This window comes from Pseudophryne corroboree, chromosome 7, assembly GCF_028390025.1.
Source record: "Pseudophryne corroboree isolate aPseCor3 chromosome 7, aPseCor3.hap2, whole genome shotgun sequence".
Classification (NCBI taxonomy): domain Eukaryota; kingdom Metazoa; phylum Chordata; class Amphibia; order Anura; family Myobatrachidae; genus Pseudophryne; species Pseudophryne corroboree.
Window position 1 is genome coordinate 352,888,412 of NC_086450.1, and position 8,374 is coordinate 352,896,785.

At 36.2% G+C, this 8,374-nt stretch overlaps 2 pseudogenes; one reads left to right on the forward strand and one right to left on the reverse strand.

The window, feature by feature from the left end:
- Window positions 1-4,557: 4,557 nt before the first annotated feature.
- Window positions 4,558-4,676, reverse strand: LOC134946085 (5S ribosomal RNA; annotated as a pseudogene).
- Window positions 4,677-5,637: 961 nt separating this feature from the next.
- Window positions 5,638-5,756, forward strand: LOC134946086 (5S ribosomal RNA; annotated as a pseudogene).
- The last annotated feature ends 2,618 nt before the right edge of the window (window positions 5,757-8,374 follow it).

An 8,374-nucleotide genomic window follows, 5' to 3' on the forward strand; every position in this document is an offset into this window, starting at 1 on the left:
CCGATGCCTACATCCAGGACTGGATTTAAAAAATATATCAGCAACAGGGAACCAAACAGACTCTGGGATACTGGAGGTAAGTTAGAGACAGACAGGGCTAGATAGTGGACCTCACCTGTGTCAGCGGCTCCTAATTATAGGCTGTCTACGAATCAAGATACCATACACTGATTCAATAAAGAGCTTAAACATTCCAAACAAATCTGCTTTTATATTTTATTTATTATTGTTTTAGAAATGCTCTAACATTTATCATGGCTTACTAGAAACTTGGAAACGTTAACTGTAACTTTATTGCAATTGTAACAAGTGTATTATCTAAAGTTTATCAGAAGCATAGAAACAGAGAATTTGACGGCAGATAAGAACCACTTGGCCCATCTAGACTGCCCCTTTTTTATCCTTAGGTAATCTCAACCATTTTTGTACCTTAATTCTTTGTAAGGATATTCAAATGCTAATCCCAAGCATGTTTAAATTGCTCAACAGTCTTAAGGGGGGTACGTACGGAGATATCTGTGTTTAAAATCTAAGCAATCTGACAAGATTGCTTAGATTTTAAGCACGGATCTGCCGTGTGTATGCTCCCCAGCGATAGACCCCTCCCCCCCCCGTCTGTCCCCTCGCTCAGCACATCACGCTGTGCAGAGCGGGGGTAGAGATGTGTGCTGAGTGGTCTGTGTTAAGATCGCTCAGCACACATCTCTCCCGTCAGTACCCCCCTTTAGCCTCTACCACCTCTGATGGGAGGCTATTCCACTTATCCACTACCCTTTCTGTGAAGTAATTTTTCCTTAAATTTCCCCTGAACCTGCCTCCTACCAGTTTCAGTGTATGTCCTCGAGTTCTAATACTTCTCTTCCTTTGAAGAATGTTTCCCTCCTGAACTTTGTTAAAACATACCACACATTCAAGCGCTGAGTATTTTGTAACATATTATCAGTTCCAGGGAACTGAGCAGCTCATTTACATCAGCGTGACCCACAAACAAATTAAATAAAAACACCCATGTCAAATCAATCCCACCTGTGTTTAATCTCTGACACCCATGGGTAAGATATGATTCTTAGTAAATTTACCCCTAAGTGTCAATCAACTGCCCTGGAAAAAATGTATGGATAAAGTAATAAGCAACAGTAAAAACAAGCATCCTTATTTCTGCAAATTGATAAATAGTGATTAATACTATTTTAACCATGTTGTTGTTGTTTGAGTTAATGTTAAGTAAATGACTGTATGGAAGTCAGATTTAGAAAAGCAAGTGAATATTTATTTTTAAGGACCATGCCCATATATAGGTTGAGAGACCACATTCTCTCTCCCTGGGTTAAAATAAATCAACCCAGAAACATGTCAATACAGTTATTTTTATAACATACAGTTACGCCCCATTCTTATAACTCTTCCATATGATTTTATGCATCTTGAGTACAGTGTTATGCAATATTAGGACAATTGGCAAAGACAACCAAGAGATATTTAGCCAATACATCCTTGTGATGAGGCTGACTCGTGCTTTTAACCATGTGTCCTTGATTATAATAAAGTATACAATTTTCCTAATTTTCCATTGTTTAAAGTAGTGTGTGGGGGTATTCCTTATTAGGAATTAAACTGGACTACGGATGTGCATACGTGGACTTAATACTAGTCTCTTAGTCTGTATAAAGTTCATATGAATATGCTTCCTCATTTAGCTAGAAACAAAATGGATTCTCTTATGCTTTTGGACTATAATGGTGAATATGAGGTCACCTTTGATATTGTGATTATTATGTGTATGCATAATATACGAACTATCCCTTTAGAATGTTGCCTCTGTCACAGTATTTGACAGTTCCACCCTCTGATCAGGGACATTATCCATGTGTCCTGACATCTCAGGGGAATTTCTGGGAACGTATAGTTCGCTAATAATCATTTCATGTAGTACTGCTGTTCTGCGTCTGGCAGTAGCCTTCTAAATACAGCATAGGCCACACCTGTAGACAGTGTACATCAAAAGAATGGCTATAATGATCCCAAGAATAAACCTCATCACAGAATACATCATCACATACAATATACTTAAAAAACATTTTCCTAATCCTGAAAATTGAATACTAGGATTTAAACATTTATCCTTTCCAGTCAATATCATAATGTCTTTGTTAAAGTTCTTATTTTATATCTTGGGCCTCATTTATATACTTGGCAATACATGTATCCGGATCTGTAATGTCATTGGTCAAATAAGTATAGCAGTGAACTCAAAGTGCTGTTCTGGAAATCAAACAATATCCTCCAATTTGTGGTATTAAAGAATGTAGAACAATGTGGTATCATAATAGTTCATGTCCAATGTCCTGGAATGTCTTATCATAAAGTTCAGTCATGTTATTAATAACTTTAGATGAAATAAAACGTCAACTCCCAGTTGATTAATCATAGAACTCCATTAGCCATAGGAGAACTTAATAGCGGCACCTCCACCAATTCAAGGTTTTATTGATGCTCTGGTGATAGGAACATGTTTCCTGATTACTGAGTCAATCACTCTTTTAGGAATACAGTAGTTCATCCTGTAAGAAAAATTTTCTCAAGTTATTATGTGTATTTGTATAAAATTGCTAAATTAATCTTCTTAAATAACAAATAACTTCAAAATTAATAGGTAACCAATTGTACATCATATCCCAAGGACATAGTGGCAACTAACATTCCCAGTTAGTATGATATCTCCTTTAGCCTTTGAATCTACTCCTGGTAAAGTACATTTACTAAATCATAAACTTTAATGAACATCCTATGTAACCATTACTTTTTATATACTGAACTCATTATATCTAGCACATCTAGAAACATTAGGTTTGTATATGGTAACAATCCTTTCACATTTGCATAAATCAACCTTTCCTATCTGCATAAGTTATTTTTTCCTGAATTACTGACCTATTTTATTTCCACTAAATGAAATACACTCCATATGTGTAGCTGATATTATCACTAGTAGTTCTATCTTGAGATACTGTTGTATCTCAACAGTAAGTACAACTGTACTTATCCTTTGCTCCGGGCACTAATAACCCAATAGCAACCCTAAATGGCTGTCTATCTGAGCTACAGGAGTGGATGAGCACCAGTTGGCTGCGACTGAACCCGGATAAAACAGAGGTCCTTATGATACGACCGCAACATCAAAGGACAAGACTGCAGCATAGCCAACCAACTGGACTTACACTCGGGGATTCAGAATTACAGACCAGTGATCATGTGCGGAATCTTGGCGTTGTCCTGGATGGTGGCTTGACACTTAAACATCAGATATCAGCCACAATCAAATCCTCATTCTTTCACCTGAGGAACATAGCCAGAATCAAGCACTTAATTCCCTCAGATGATATGCCAAAAGTCATACATGCATTTGTATCATCTCGATTAGACTACTGTAATGCCCTCTACCTTGGTCTCCCAGCAAAAGAATTGCAATGCTTACAGCTGGTGCAAAACACAGCTGCCAGGCTGTTAACCAACCAGCCCCGTTCTAGCTACATAACACCCATACTTTACTCTCTTCACTGGCTGCCTGTAAGATGGCGAATCATCTTCAAGATTGGCTTACTGAGTTTCAAAGCATTACATGACCAGGGCCCAAGGTACCTGAAGCAGCTTCTAACCCCATACTGCCCCACTCGATCACTGCGATCTGTAGATGAAAGACTTTTAGCAGTACCTAGAATCTCCCGTAACTCATCTGGGGGTCGAGCTTTTAGTCATGCGGCTTCGACTCTATGGAACTCACTTCCCCGCACAGTGCGAGAGGCCCCAACTATAGAATCCTTCAAAAGTAGACTCAAGACTTTCCTGTTTATTCAAGCATTTCCATAATGTCCCTTTTAGTATCTTCATGCTTCTGTATTTTATGAAAATGTACTTCATTATTTTCTGTACTATATTATGCTATGTACTGTATCTGGCAGGGTTACAAAGGAAAAGAGAGACTCTTTGTTGGGGCACGCTTAAAAACTAAAACTTAACTTTTAATTAGAATCTGATTAAATTATAGTACACAAGATCAACACACATAAAAATATTTTAATATAGCTATTTGTAGGAGGCCTTATAATTGTTATGGCCTCACTCCACTAGTGTTTTACTTAAGAGAAATGATTTTCACTCATAAAATAATTAAGAGTAATCATTCTCCAATTGGTATGATTAGAAAGGATGACAGTGACACCTGAGGTGAAAATATTAGAAATTTGATTCCAATATAACAGAATAATAAAAAGATTCTTAACATGAAGTATATAGGCATTCGATATAATACATTCAGACTCTGATTATAGTCCTACAATAATAGCCTATAGAGATGATATAACCTGGTAAAGGTTATTCTGCTACCTTAATATTTATGATAATCAAGTGCAATAAATGAGAAGGAGAAAACTTTTTTGGAAATGCATGAAAAAGATTTTGAGAGATTGGATAACTAAGAAGAAAGAAATATAGGTGTGAAAGCGGTAATGGTCAAGGGTTGCTCCAACACCTCTGCTTTTCACATATGCATAGAGGTATTTATTACTGCACCTGATATTCCCTAATGGTCTCCCGTATAGGTACTAATCAGGCTGTTCACTGCTTAGCTTCCAAGATCAGCCGAGGTTGGGCGTAACCAGTGAGATATGGCAGTAATATCACATAGATTGTGAATGCACTGGTGTATGGTTATTGGCATATACCAGAAGAAGTACTTCTATTATTCATTAATGTGCACAGTCTCTTTATTATTTATGCATTGCCGAATAGTTGTATGACTGGCATCAAGAGAGTACTGGAAAAATAGAGTCTTGGGAAACGTACAGGTTCAGGGCCCGTCCTGAACCTGGCCAAAAAAGAAAAGTATGGAGAAGAAATTAGAAAGCATTTTAAGAACGTTAAAACGTTACATAGTAGAAATAATAGGTAGGTAGCAGACTAAAAGGTTAAATAATTTAAATGATCAACATCAATCACGGTCACAGTGAACAAGCCTCCATCCGGTGAAACGGCCGTCTGTGTTAAGTGGAGCTGAGCAGTGCACGGCTCAGCCCACTCACCTCCTGGTATCGTATATATGATGACATTTTGATCATTTAAATTATTTAACCTTTTAGTCTGCTACCTACCTATTATTTCTACTATGTAACGTTTTAACGTTCTTAAAATGCTTTCTAATTTCTTCTCCATACTTTTCTTTTTTGGCCTTCCATGGTTTTGAGCAGTGGAATATGAATTATACATAATACATATGGTTATAATAATTTCTCAATAACCAGTTTCAGCACAGCCTTCGCTAACAGCGACCGACTCTTCCCTCCCTTTTCCCCCAAATTTTCTGTCTATTTCTTACTATTGTTAGGACTCAAGATATCTGTGTAATTTCACACTTATATTCATCTAGGAACAGGCAACCCATCTTTCTCATAGAGGACGGGCCCTGAACCTATACGTTTCCTAAGACTCTATTTTTCCAGTACTCTCTTATCTTGATGCCAGTCATACAACTATTCGGCAATGCATAAATAATAAAGAGACTGTGCACATTAATGAATAATAGAAGTACTTCTTCTGGTATATGCCAATAACCATACACCAGTGCATTCACAATCTATGTGATATTACTGCCATATCTCACTGGTTACGCCCAACCTCGGCTGATCTTGGAAGCTAAGCAGTGAACAGCCTGATTAGTACCTATACGGGAGACCATTAGGGAATATCAGGTGCAGTAATAAATACCTCTATGCATATGTGAAAAGCAGAGGTGTTGGAGCAACAATTGACCATTACCGCTTTCACACCTATATTTCTTTCTTCTTAGTTATCCAATCTCTCAAAATCTTTTTCATGCATTTCCAAAAAAGTTTTCTCCTTCTCATTTATTGCACTTGATTATCATAAATATTAAGGTAGCAGAATAACCTTTACCAGGTTATATCATCTCTGTAGGCTATTATTGTAGGACTATAATCAGAGTCTGAATGTATTATATCGAATGCCTATATACTTCATGTTAAGAATCTTTTTATTATTCTGTTATATTGGAATCAAATTTCTAATATTTTCACCTCAGGTGTCACTGTCATCCTTTCTAATCATACCAATTGGAGAATGATTACTCTTAATTATTTTATGAGTGAAAATAATTTCTCTTAAGTAAAACACTAGTGGAGTGAGGCCATAACAATTATAAGGCCTCCTACTAATAGCTATATTAAAATATTTATATGTGTGTTGATCTTGTGTACTATAATTTAATCAGATTCTAATTAAAAGTTAAGTTTTAGTTTTTAAGCGTGCCCCAACAAAGAGTCTCTCTTTTCCTTTGTAACCCTGCTATGTACTATTGACTCTGGGTGCACCACAACAGCAACTCCTTGATTACCGATACAGGCATTTCTTATGTATATGTACTGTTGGTTCACAAGGGACAAATTCTTTATGAACCCATTATAAAGAAATTTTTACAGTCCTGTGCAGCACCAAATTTACCATGTACTGTATCTGTTAAGTGCCTTGAGTCCTATTGGAGAAAGAGCGCTATATAAATAAAATTATTATTATTATTATTATTATTATCTTATACACATGTACCTGTTTCACTATTATCACAACCCTATAAAGTTTTGGTAATCACATCAAATGTAACTTACATAGAGAACTTTGGTCTGTTACTATACAATGCTAGTGTCTTTGTATACATATCTAACAATTATGATAATAATAATTAGCAATAATATTTATATAGCAGCTTTACCCAAAATCTTTCCAACAATTAATGGTATTGCTGGACTGGATACTCCTCAGAATAATATCCTAAATTATCCATACATCAATCTATACATCTCTCTTCAAGTGAAGTATAATACTCACAACCACGTTTTTCAAAGGGTGTTCGTTACACCGGTCATAAATCTCTCTGGATTTCCTGCTTAGAAAAGGGGAAGGAAGGGTCTTATTGAAATAATTCCCATCCACAATAATGGATACCTACACTACACGTCTGCTCGCTCTCTCTTCAAAGAAAAAGAAAATAAGTCTTAATGCTGTTATAAATAACATCGCTCCCAGTATACTTTCAAAAATGTTAAAAGTTCTGTAGGATATTAGCTTATAAGCACATAGTCTATAATCAATGATCATAATCATCTCCATCTCGATTGAAGGGTTCATTCAAATATAACTCTGTGGTAGTAATAGTAGTAAAAGTCTCTGTATCTCCATACACTTGTTTTTAGTTTTAGGTTCCTTTAAGCTCCGGTCTCTGACCTTTTCATTCCAATGCGAGCTCATGGATCTAGGTGTCCTTCTTCTGCAGCCTTTGCAACGGCTGTATCAGTAGTCAGCGGTACTTGCCAAGGACCATCCTATGCGATCTGTAATGGAACTGAAACATAAGCAACTTCTCACCATAATACCTTCTCCACTCTCTCAGTGATTTGTCCTGTGCCGGACTGAGTGTTCGTGCTGGTTAAATATCCTTCCAAAATTCTTGCAGCTTTTGATACGCTTGTAACTGTTAAATAATTTGTGTGACACATTTGAACAGTCAAATAATTTTTTAGTTTTGAATCAGTCTCTGGATAATATATCTTGCTGTATTCCAAAAAGAATAACAAAAAAAATTACACAGAAGAGAGACTAAGCAGAGGCTTAGGTGTAATTCTACCACTATTGAACCAATGATTGGACCATGCCATGACTCAAATTCTGCCATTCCTGTCTCCTTTGTAGATTAATAATGCTTAATCGTTTAAACCTTCCCTGTCAAATTATGACTTTTTATTCTCAACATTACACATATTAATTGAAAAATATTTTCCAAACTCCTATAAACTCTATCAGTAAAGAAACTTTACTGCCTTTGAAACAATAGACCACACATCTGGCCTTATTATTCATTTCTCAAATAGCGCAGCAAACTCCGTTGCGCTTTACTTTACCCCTTAACACTTGTTACACATGCTATAGTTCTTTTTTAGCATTAAACTATGTTGTATTAAAACAATGTTGTTTTTAATCAACCCAAAAACATCCGCAGTAAATATGCTATAGCTTTCTTTATCACCATCACTATCCCTCTCATTATCACATAATTTGTTATTTTGGTCAAATGCCAGAACACAATGTACACTTCTCCCTTAAACTTCATCCTACCGTAGAAAGCTTGTGCAATCTATTTCATGCATTTTACCCTTAGATGTGCATAACTCATGACATTTCCCATAGCAAAAGTTGGCAGCAACACTTTACTATTACTAATACTAATTCACTAATTCACATACTAATTGCAGTTATCAGACTGTAATTCACCATCCCAGTATCCCCTATGGATGCTAGAGAAAGTATTCTC